The sequence below is a fragment of the Arachis hypogaea genome, chromosome 18, assembly GCF_003086295.3.
Source record: "Arachis hypogaea cultivar Tifrunner chromosome 18, arahy.Tifrunner.gnm2.J5K5, whole genome shotgun sequence".
Taxonomy (NCBI): Eukaryota; Viridiplantae; Streptophyta; class Magnoliopsida; order Fabales; family Fabaceae; genus Arachis; species Arachis hypogaea.
Window position 1 is genome coordinate 9,636,698 of NC_092053.1, and position 11,403 is coordinate 9,648,100.

Consider the following 11,403-nt stretch of genomic DNA (forward strand, 5'->3'; position numbering starts at 1 on the left):
CATCCCTGGTGCAAAGTAGATGAGTGTAAGGTTAAGGTTTAACAAGGCCAACAATGTAAAAAAATAGAAGAAGAAATGGACGTGTCGCAGCTGCTAGAGGCAAGCAACAATGGCATATGGCGGCTGCAGCAACTTGCAGGGGAGACAACGCTACAGCCAAGCACTGAAAGAAGTTTCCAGTGGACGTTCTTCGACAACGAATGGTGGCAATGATGGGGATGATAGTGAGAGAGAAAGAGAGGAAGAGAGAAGTGAGGTTGATGATGTTGTAAAAATAGGAGGATGGTTCACAAATTCAAATTTATAGTTAATTTTATTAGCGAAAAAATCTGCTGGTAATGTTTACTCCATGACCAAAACCACATGTTTTATTTAATTGTCTTAGTATCGGATTTTTCGACCCTAAATCCGATAATAAAATATGCGTCCACTAAATTTTTTTTTGTATCATTTGTTATTGTCAAATTTAGAATAAAAAATATAAATTTAATAGTAATGTATCATAGATGACAAATTTAGTTTTGAAATCCTCAACAAATCTGTTGATAAATCTAACAATAATCAACATTTTTTGATAATCTTATAAAATAATATATTATTTAAAATTAATACAAAATTATCAACTCTCTAATAAAGTTCATGACATTGTTATGTTTTTCATTGAGTGCCTATAAATATCTAAAGACCAATCTTTTATAAGATTAAGACACGACCGTTAAGAAAAAACGAAAATAAAATTTTTAAACCATATTAAACATCATAAGATGAATCCTTTTCTATTTTTCCATCCTCTTGTTCTTTCCATTGATTTTGGTATGCACTAAATTCATACAATTCAATATATATTGTTTTTAATAATTGTGCTTGATGATTCTAGTTTGTTAGCTAATAATAATATATTTTATATTCGCATATTTGTACGAAATCACCAACTACAAATAGTACCAGCACATTGATGTACTGCATAATTAAACAAAAATTATTGTCTTAGCTTCCACCTTTAACACCAAATGCATCTTACAAAAACTGCACAATTTTTCTATTTCTTGTTAAACGGGAAGTATGATAGGGCCTCACTTGTTTTAACTCAAATGTATTTTATTTAATATTATAGATGGTCTAAAGACATTAATAAAATTGTATTGCTCTTTAAATTTGTTGGTAAAAATCAAATTCGTCTATAACATTTTTTTTTTTAAATCATCTCTAATATAAAAGTGATTCTTTTCTATTCAAAATTAAATTCTAAACCGAATTAGCTTTTATAAAATAACAAAAAAAGCAACCCTCTATATATCTATCTCACCGCTGCAACCAACCATCTGCATTTGTTTCACCATAGCAACCCAACTCATGACTTCCTGTAAAACCAGAAAAATAACAAATAATTAATTAATAAATTAAATGAGTATAAAGGGGATTAAAATTTAAAATTTATATTTTAAAAAAATAAAATAATTAAAATATGAATTAAAATGCTAATTTTAAAGATTTTGATCGAAAATTAAATAAATGGACTAAAACGAATGAATTGGGCTCAAGTAGACCCAAGCCCACATGTATAACACTTAACAAAGTCATATTTCAGCCTCCACTTTTCATTTATGAGTGAGGGCGGATATGAGAGGAGAAGGGGTAGAGAAACACTAACACTATTCATCATCATATTTATTCATCCATAACTTTTGATTCGGAGTTTCGATTGATGAGTTGTTTGCAGCCACGTGTCACTCTCCTCGTCCTCTTCATTTCTATATAAGTATTGTAGTGATTAAATTCAAAATTCCTGTCCAATTTTCTATTATCTCTATTGTTTTGTGTTTTTGGGTAGTTAGTGTTGAAATCTTGTGATTTTGGTTGTTTAGGGATACTCTAACATGAATTTCAAATGGGTTTCATTCCTATTTTGTATGGGTTAAAGTAAGAAAACTCTTTTCCTTTGATTTTTTCTAATTATGTATGAACACTAGGGTGAATGTGAATAAATTGATTAATTAGATTGAAAAAGAGTGATGACTAGCTTGGGTTAAGTTGGTGTTGTGAAATTAGAATTTTGCTTGTTTTTGGGAACACTTGGCGGAGGTTTGATGCCGTTAGTTGAAATTTGAGTTGATTGGAGGAGGAAATTCAAGAGCAGAAAAATCGCCGTTAACGAGATAGAAGTTTTCTAAAAGAACCTTTTTTATACAATAATTGTTATGAATCCATATCGATATGAGAATTTTACTTTTGGTGATTATGTGAGTCTCATGAATTGGTATGTATGATTGATGATGCGCTTGAATGATGATTTGGTGTAAATATTATGTTGGATGATGGTTAAACACTACAAAAAAAAGAGTTTAAAATGACATTAATATTACGGCGATTTTAAAGAACCGCCTTAATAACTGGTTATTATGGCATTTTTAGTTACTGCCATAATGAACTTTGAGTTTGGTGGCGGTTCAAGTGATTATGGCGGTTTTGAACCGCCGTTTTCACAGGTATATAATATAAAAATTTCCAGTAACCCTAGCTTGAAACAGATGAGGGCTCGCTTTACAATTTCCCTTCTATCCCTGATCTCCTTCGTCTCTCTCCGTAGCTACCTCTTCAACCTCCACCATCGCTTCCTCTTCAACCTCCACCGTCGCTTCCTCTTCAACCTTTCACCATCCCTTGTTCTAGGCTACATTCACCTCAGATCTCTTATCTCAGATCTCAGATCTCAACCTTTCAACTTTTCACCCTCCCTTCTTTCGGATCTCAGATCTGCCATCGACGCTGCTCATTGCCACTAGTTTACTACACTCCCTCACGCCGCCGAGCTCGTTGTCGCCGCCGACGACTCTTTCTCGCCATTGCTACTCAGTTTCTTTGAGGTTATTCTAATGTTTTATGCTGCATGTTCACGAATCTTCGCTTAACATCTCTTTTTCCTTTTGATTTTCCTTTTCTGCACTTCGCACTTTGCACTTCCTTTTGAGGTTTTATTTGATTTAATGATGTCATAGAGGATAATCTGGGAAGAAGAATGCTGTAAGAATAAGCAAAAACATTTAGATTTAGTTGATAGTTGATTTAATGATGTCATAAATTAATTTGTATGTTACAAGACATTTTACTTCAAAGTTTAAATTGATGAACTCGTTCAATTGTTTTATTGAAGACTAAATCTGCTGAAAGGTTCACAGTTGGAATCTAAAACAGGTTTAGGCTTAAATAAGTGCAACAGATCAAATTTACTTGAACATGGTTTCTTTGATTTTTAACAAAATAGTATCTCTTGTTTTCAAGATTTTGTAAAAAGAGAGGAATGATTATTGATATTTCATCTATAATATTACGTTTAATTTCTTAAGTGTTCTCAAGAAATATGTAACAATTAGCACATTAAAATTGTTGAAAACAATGAATAGTATATATCTTATTAGTTAGTTACCATGTGAAGCTTTGTGGTGCCATATTTTAGATTTAATTTCCATGAATGCTAAATCAAGTACTATTAACATCATTATTGTAATTTTATTGCTTAAAGAATGCTCCTGACGCAGCAGTGATTGCCAAATGACAAATGCCTAAACTGTTTAATACACTAACAGCAGGTAGTTTTGATTTAAATTTGTTTTTAAACTTCTAATAATTCATCAACATGATTGCAGTCATTCTAAATTTGCTTCTTTCTATTTTAATAAACTAAATGTTAGCTGCTTTGTGTTTGCAGAAGGAAACACCACTAGGTTTGGCCACACGATCAGCTCACCTAGGTAGTTATAAATGAGTAATCTCTGTAGTTGTTTAGCTCTGCTGCCCTTGTTCTGTTCAATATTTTTTGCATTAACTGAACATTTATTTTTTTATTCATTTATATCTTTTGGATAAATTCTAGAAATCAAAATATGCCCTTGTTCTGTAAATGAGTTCGAGTCATCCGTTCTTGCTAGCAATCTGAGTTGCTCTATTGAAGGCTAGTACTTATATTTTATACATGCGGTACAGCAGTAGTCATGTTAGAAATTTGAACTTAATAATTAGACTGATCATGTCCTGTTTCACTATGATCTTACTTATTAGATTTGATTAACATATCCTTGCACTTAGATTTGATTAACATGCTGTAATTCTCTCATGATTCATTAATGATTTTTTTTTAACTGTTTGTTGTAATTTTAATTATTTTCAGTTGAGAAATGTATATCTAATTTAATTTCTTATTCAGTGTTCAACATTGAATGAAGAAAAAACATTTGAAGTTCAGGACAACTTATCACTCTTTCCTTTAGGCTGGATACATGTAAGCTCCATTATCTTGACTATCACTTATTCATTCTTAGCTCTGATGGTGGGTTGAACCATCAATGTTTTCCCCAATAATAGATAGTTAGATACAATTGAATCGTCATAGGCTTCAGTCCAATTGTCTATTTTCTCTTGTTATTGGTGGTTTTAGCTTGAAGTTTTAAATCTTGACTTCCTTATCTTTTCTTTTTTTCCTTTCCCTTTTTTTTTTCTATTCTATCACATGGTTTGCAAGCATAATATGTTGACAACTCTAGCTGATGTGATTTGATTTATTGTAAGCATCTTAGTAAACTTGTACGCTAATGTTTAGTATTTTATTTCTAAATTTTCTGCAATACAAAAATGTAGAGTTGATGGAAACTTTGGATGGACTGGCTGTTAGTTAAGTACATTAAGTTCATGAATACATTTGGGAAGCAGTGGATACTGTACAGAATCATTAAGAGATCTTGTTACTCTAAATCCGAAGCTGCTGTTAATGTAAGAAGTCAAAATTTTGATATTTTGAGGATCCTTTGTTCATAGGGTGCCCCTTCCATTTCCTCGGCTCCCTTGCTACCAGGAATAATCTTAATGTGTACTTGTTGAATTACAAAAAAATGAAATATTGATTGTGTTATAAAATGTATTGATATTTTGTGTGCTTCTCCTATCAGTATTTTCAAAATGTTGGTCTGATATTGCTTATAATTTCTATCATATATAATGTGCCTTTAGTTATAGATTGTTGGTAACAATTTCTCAGTTTATTACTGTAGTTTTGAAATCATTATCTTGCTTTTTCGTATTTCTTTGAAGGTTCACAATGTTTATAGTTGGCTATTTGCAAATTGAATCTTGATTTCATTAGGAACCACTGCATACATAGAGCAATCACTCCCTTATCCACAAGGTGGAAAACATGTTTGTATGCTCACTATAACTTGAAAATCTTTGGAGTTTTATAATGACATTAATCTTAGTTGAATGGTTTGTTCCTCTTTTGAATGAAACCCACTTTGAGAAGGAAAATGTCTTTTCCTAGTGTGTTGTTTCTTGCAAATTGCCACTGGTTGTTTGAGCCATTATTTAGAGAATTCAGAACAGAGAGAGAAAGAGAAAAAAAGGGAGGGGGTTCGGGTTCAAATTATTAAAATTAATATTGGGTGCCACTATTTATAGAGTAATTTAAGAAACTTTGCTGATGCTTGCTAGTTAGAGGAAAATTAGTATTCAATGGTATTGATGGTATTGGGAACACATCTCATGTTGGTATGAGTTCTCATTAGGATCTCTGTTTGTACCTTATGTTGGTGAAAATCTAGTTTAAGGCAACTTCTTGTACTAATGAAATATGATCGAAACCTGATCTATAAATGACAGTGATATATTTTTAATGTTTAAACTTTTAGTTTATTAATTTATATATTATATTACAATCAGGATAGTACACCAAAGAGTGAAGAAAATTTCTTTAGTTTCCATTAGGTTTGGATAAATTTCATCTCTTTTATTGTAAGTGAATATAAATAAATAATAAAATTGTATTCATGGTGCAGAAGGCCGAGAGGCCAGTAGTTTTGACTTTCGGTACAAATATGCTATATATGCTTTTTTAACCATGAAAAGATATCTTGATTTATATAATTGAGCCCAAAACGTAAATCAAAAATAGGATAATTATTGTTATTACTATAATAATAATAATAATAATAATAATAATAATAATAATAATAATAATAATAATAATAATAATTGTTGTTGTTTTGCTCTCTTTTTAGTTAGTTAGTTAATATAATACGAGTTTTATACGAATTTTTTTTATAAATTATAATTTGAGAATAATATATTTGATCTATTTATTTTTTTTTGTCTCTTTTTATCTTGTAGAAAAAAATTAATTTGCATATATACAACTACTTGAGAAGAAAAAGTTCACAAAGCCACTATTACAACCACAAAATTATCATTTGAAAGAGGTAATTATAATTTTTTTATAATTTCTTTTAGAATACTATTTAAGTATTTGTTTGATATCTAATTTGCACATACAAAAATTTCTTTTTATAGTAGCACCTGCTGATATATACTAGTTAGTTTCCTAGTTAATATGTGAGAGAGAGAGAGAGAGATTTTTAATGAATAGATTTTTTAATATTCCTCTTTGTAGTCCCTCTTAGTCATGTCAATCGATAAGTCATGGATTGGAAAACCACGAAACACGCACGAGTATAAAGATGGTCTAAACAAGTTTTTGGATTTCGCTTTTGAGCACGATAAGGCTGAATTTCTGAATGATTGGACTGGCCTTGTATTTTAAATGTTTTCAAGTGGTTAGTTGGCTCTATAATTTTAAATTGGTTTCATTATTGTATCAATGCTATGTAATTAGACATGATAAATGTATATTAATATATGCCATTTTCTTGCATTTCTTGTGTTCATAATAGTTATATTTTTGTTGTAGGAATTGGATCAGGAGAGTGAGATTCCATCACCAAAAGAGTTAGGAAGTAGGTCTTCTGGAGCAAGCAATAAGGAAGCATGACCTTACTTGATATGTTAAGACGTATATTAAGAATTATATGTTAAGACGTATTATTGAAAAATGTTACTTTGATACTTTGTTTTTAGATTATGACCTTTCAATTATGACTTGGATTATGACTTTTGGATCATGTATGAATTAAAAATCATCTAATGATGTTTGATTTATGATTATGCCTTTTGGTTATTATGAGATTTTTAAGTGAGTTTCGAAAATATCACTTTAAATTGGTAGTTTCAATCTTATTTTAAAAAGCATAAAATTGTCATTATAATTAGGTACAAACGGCGGTTAGAAACCCCATTTTAAATGAAAACGATGCCATTATACGCTGGTAGAAACGGCGGTTAAAAACTGCCATTTTAAACACAAAAGATGCCATTATAACCTGGTAAAAATGGTGGTTATAATGGTAAAAACGGCGGTTAAAAATCGCCATTTTAAACAGAAATGATGCCACAACATCCTGAAAAAAACGGCGGTTATATCCGCCATTTTAAACAAGTCAGAAACCGCCATTTTATACGGAAATAATGGCGGTTACAAACCGCCATTTTAACCCTCAAAGAACCGCCGTAATAAGCAGAATGGCGCCCAGAATAACGGCGTTTCTTGGGGGCGCCATTTTCGGTAATAATGGCGGTTCTAACCGCCGTAATTCCCCAAAATAACCGCCGTTTTAACCCTGTTTTTTGTAGTGAAAATTGTATGTTTGATTAGTAAATGAATGTGATTTTGATTACTTTGTGATGAACTATAGATTGAGTTGAATGATGTTGATGTGAGAGTTTGGGCCTAAAGTCGAGATAGGATGAGTTATCCCCAAGTGTTAAGTTGAGAAGTCCAATGACTCTAGCCACTATAGCCACGGAAAGAGAATAGCCACAAGAGACTGCACTATGTATGTTAGGTGTTTTGATACGATTGAATATTGAAGTTAGAGTTTGTACGATGATTGAGAATTAAGAGGTGTGAATTGATATGTTTATGAATAATTAAGAATGAGATTTAGTGGTAATTAATTCTGTGGTTGAATTAAATTATTGGCATAAATTGGACATGTGAGTATATATAAATTGAAGTTTGAAAGGGTATAAGAAATGAGGTATGAAAGGATGTTGTGATTGAGATAAAAATTTATGTTGTTTACATAGGGATATTTGGAAAAAGAACAATTTTATTTGTTGCAGAAATTTTTGGTAAAGAGTGATTTTGACCAACTTCGACGCACCATAACTTAGCATTTGAAGTTTGGATTTGGGTGAAATTTATCTTAAATTAAATATGAGGATGAACGTTTTAAAACGATTTAAAAATGTGGGAAAACGGAGTTTTATAAAGAAAGTTACGAGAGTTTAAAATTTGATACAAAAATCTAAATCTGAGAAGTGGTAGAAAATCAAAATTTATGGTATGCGTGCCCACGCACCATATGGTGCGCCCGCATGGAACAGAGGCAAGGAAAGTACTTATGTGTACGCACGAGTTTGTGCGTACACACAATAAGGGAGTTTTACAAGTCGTGCGTACACACGATAGTGTGCGCACGCACAAGTTTGAAATTGCTTCGGGTGCGTGCGTACGCACACGCCCTATTTTTATACTTGAACTCTATTTTTAACTGTTTGGCTTTTTCGGCAAGTTTGTAAACTTCTATAACCCCTAATTAAGGTCTGATACCTAGTTTTTGAGCTCCGGAATAAGTGTAAGTATCTGGAATTGATTAAAGTGAAGTATTTCCATAAACGCTTGGTTAAAGCAAATGACTTGGTTACGGAGATAGTGGTTTGTCCCATCCGCGGTGAGGACGGTAGTATTATCCCACTCACGAGTTAATGGAGTTGATAATTAATGAAAGATAGGGATTAATGAACATAAACTTGATAAATTGATAACAAATTGGGAAGGTTGAGGATTCCCTCCAGATTATACGGTTATATATATGTGAATGGGGATTATGACGAGATTATGATTAAAAAGTGTGACGGACACTATATCCTAAGAGTATGACTGGCACTATATCTCAGAGTGAATAGGCGAGTTGAGGTTGATGATTTCTTCTCTCGTGTTGTGATTATAATTGAGAAGGTATTATGATTGACGTTGTGAGAATGGTGGCGTTGTCCTGCTCACGAAAAGGTGAGTTAAGATTGATGATTCTCTCTCTTACTGCGATAGATAAACTTGAGGTTGATGATTCCCTCTCTTATTATGGGGCAAGCTTGAGGTTGATGATTCTCTCTCTTATCGTACTGGGGAGTTGGATAAAAGGTTGAGTATTACCTTTAGTTCAATTCTGTATTATTAATTCTAATTTTGGTTATGTTTGATTAAAATAAATTTTGGATTGATATGGTGAGAACGACAGTTTTGTCCCGCTCACATATAAGCAAGTTGAGATTGATAATTCTCTCTTTTGCTATGAAAGACAAGTTGAGATTGAGAATTTTCTCTTTTGTTGCGGTGAATAAGTGGGGTTAAGAATTTTTTCTCTTGCTACATCGAAAAATTAAATAGAAAAAGTTAGGATCAAATTTAATATCTACTTTTCAAAATTGAACTAATTTAATTCAAACTGCAAAATGTAATTTAATGTTATTATATTATTATTAAATTTAAAATTTACATTAATATAGTAATTTATTACATGTTATTATTATTATTATTGAGCAAGCTTATTTTTTAATATAAAATGAGATTTATTTATTTATTTATTTTATCAATATAAAATTATTTTTATTTTTTAATAATAAAATATTTTAAAAGCCAAATAAACCAATCCAATTCAAATCTCAATAGATTGGATCGAATTTAAACAATAAAATCGAACATATCAAATCCAAGCAGCAACAAATTATATTCTTTAGATTGGATTAATTTTTACTTCAAAATCAATCAAAATCGCATTGAAAACACCACTACTTGCAATAATATGTGTCTAACTTTTTAATTTGAGAAATATTTCTTTTCAAACAAACTTGATTGAAAACAACATAAATCAAACTTCAAGTATGAGAATCAGAGAATGTAATTACTTAAGTGTCATATGACTTAAAAGATAAATTTGTGATATTTTATCTTTTAAAAATATCATTTATACAAAAAGATTTTTTACAATGTAAACAATAAATTATTCATTCTCCAAATAAAATGACAGCCTAATTACAAATAATTCTTTCTCTTAGCAATCGTAGCCAAATAATTATCATACAACATCACATACCAAAATATATATCTACAATTGAAATAATTTCTAACTTTATCAACATTATAAAAAGGATAGTACCTAACAATTTTTTCTAGTACTGTATCATAATATTTTATATAAGTGCAATAACAAATGCATTTCATCACTCGAGTAAAAAATAAAAAATTATTACATAATTGAATTATATATATAACCTATTTCACTATATTTTTTAAATAATTAATAATTAAAAAAGACAAGTCTATCAATTTTTTTACCAAAATAGAATAAAATAAAATATATACATCAAATAGGTATAAATATGGAGATTAAAAATTTTTATTAACAATCTTTTTATACAAAAGTATCATTTATATACATTAACAATTCAAATAAATTTAGTACCATAAAACTTATTTTAGTACATATTTTAATATAATTACTAATCTTCTATTTTTATAATTATTAATAATCCAAATAAAATAATATCTCATAACTTATTTTATTATCTATTTTAAAATAATTACGAATTTTTTTTTTAATTATTTTTCAGTTTCATTTATCAATCATTTTCAATCAATATTAATATGCAAATAAATTAAAATCAATATAGTAATAATTATACTAGCCAACATAACTTTTTAATTTGAGGTTAATTTATGTTTAATTTAATACTATTTTTTGTAAAAAATAATTATTAGAATAAAAAAATGTTAGACCATTTTTTTTAAATTTATAAATATAAAAGAATAATATTAAAAAATCTCAAATAAAAAATAGTAAAATATAAAATAATAGAAACAAATTAAATACAACAAAATTTTTATTCGCTTCAAGTACATTATTTTTAAACTATTTTAAAATACTATTTTTTTATCAAAATATTCAATCTATTTATTTATTTTAGTCCAAAGACGTTAAGTAATAATCTAATGTCATATCATAAATTCACTTATATTAAACTAGGCAGAGATAGTTATACTTATATATATTAAAAAATTTTAATTACTAAATTAATATACATCTTTTAAAAGTAAAGACAATATTTTATTGTCACTTTGTTATCTCGATCTTTGGTGGATTACAGAATCTTGTTGGCAGTGCCAGTTCCCATTTTTAAGTGCCAAAAATAAAGGACGAAAGTAAGAGACGGTGCCAACGTCGCAAACTATGTTAGTATACGTAGGGTGTGTTTGAAACCACGTTAGAAGAGGAAAAATATGTTATATTTTTTTAAAAGTTTCAATTTTTAGTTTGGCTAAGTTTTTTTTCTATAAGTGATTTTAGTCTCAAAATCATGTTTACAAGAAACAATAATTTTTAGCTTTTGCATTGTACTAACTAGCTTTTGGTCATTAATATTTAATATTTATTTTTTTTACCATCTTTATCCTTTGTACACATT

The 11,403-nt window shown here is 29.5% G+C and overlaps 1 long non-coding RNA gene across 6 annotated transcripts; it reads left to right on the forward strand.

Moving 5' to 3' along the window:
- Positions 1 to 2,515: 2,515 nt before the first annotated feature.
- LOC112771279 (uncharacterized) lies at positions 2,516 to 6,984 on the forward strand. Of its 6 annotated transcripts, XR_003186971.3 has the most exons (8): positions 2,516 to 2,864; positions 3,521 to 3,587; positions 3,707 to 3,749; positions 4,202 to 4,276; positions 4,633 to 4,764; positions 6,154 to 6,242; positions 6,434 to 6,596; positions 6,731 to 6,984. It is a non-coding gene; the product is annotated as an uncharacterized lncRNA (long non-coding RNA). The 6 variants fall into 6 exon arrangements; XR_003186968.3 differs by lacking the exon at positions 6,434 to 6,596; XR_011876750.1 differs by lacking the exon at positions 4,633 to 4,764.
- Positions 6,985 to 11,403: the final 4,419 nt, after the last annotated feature.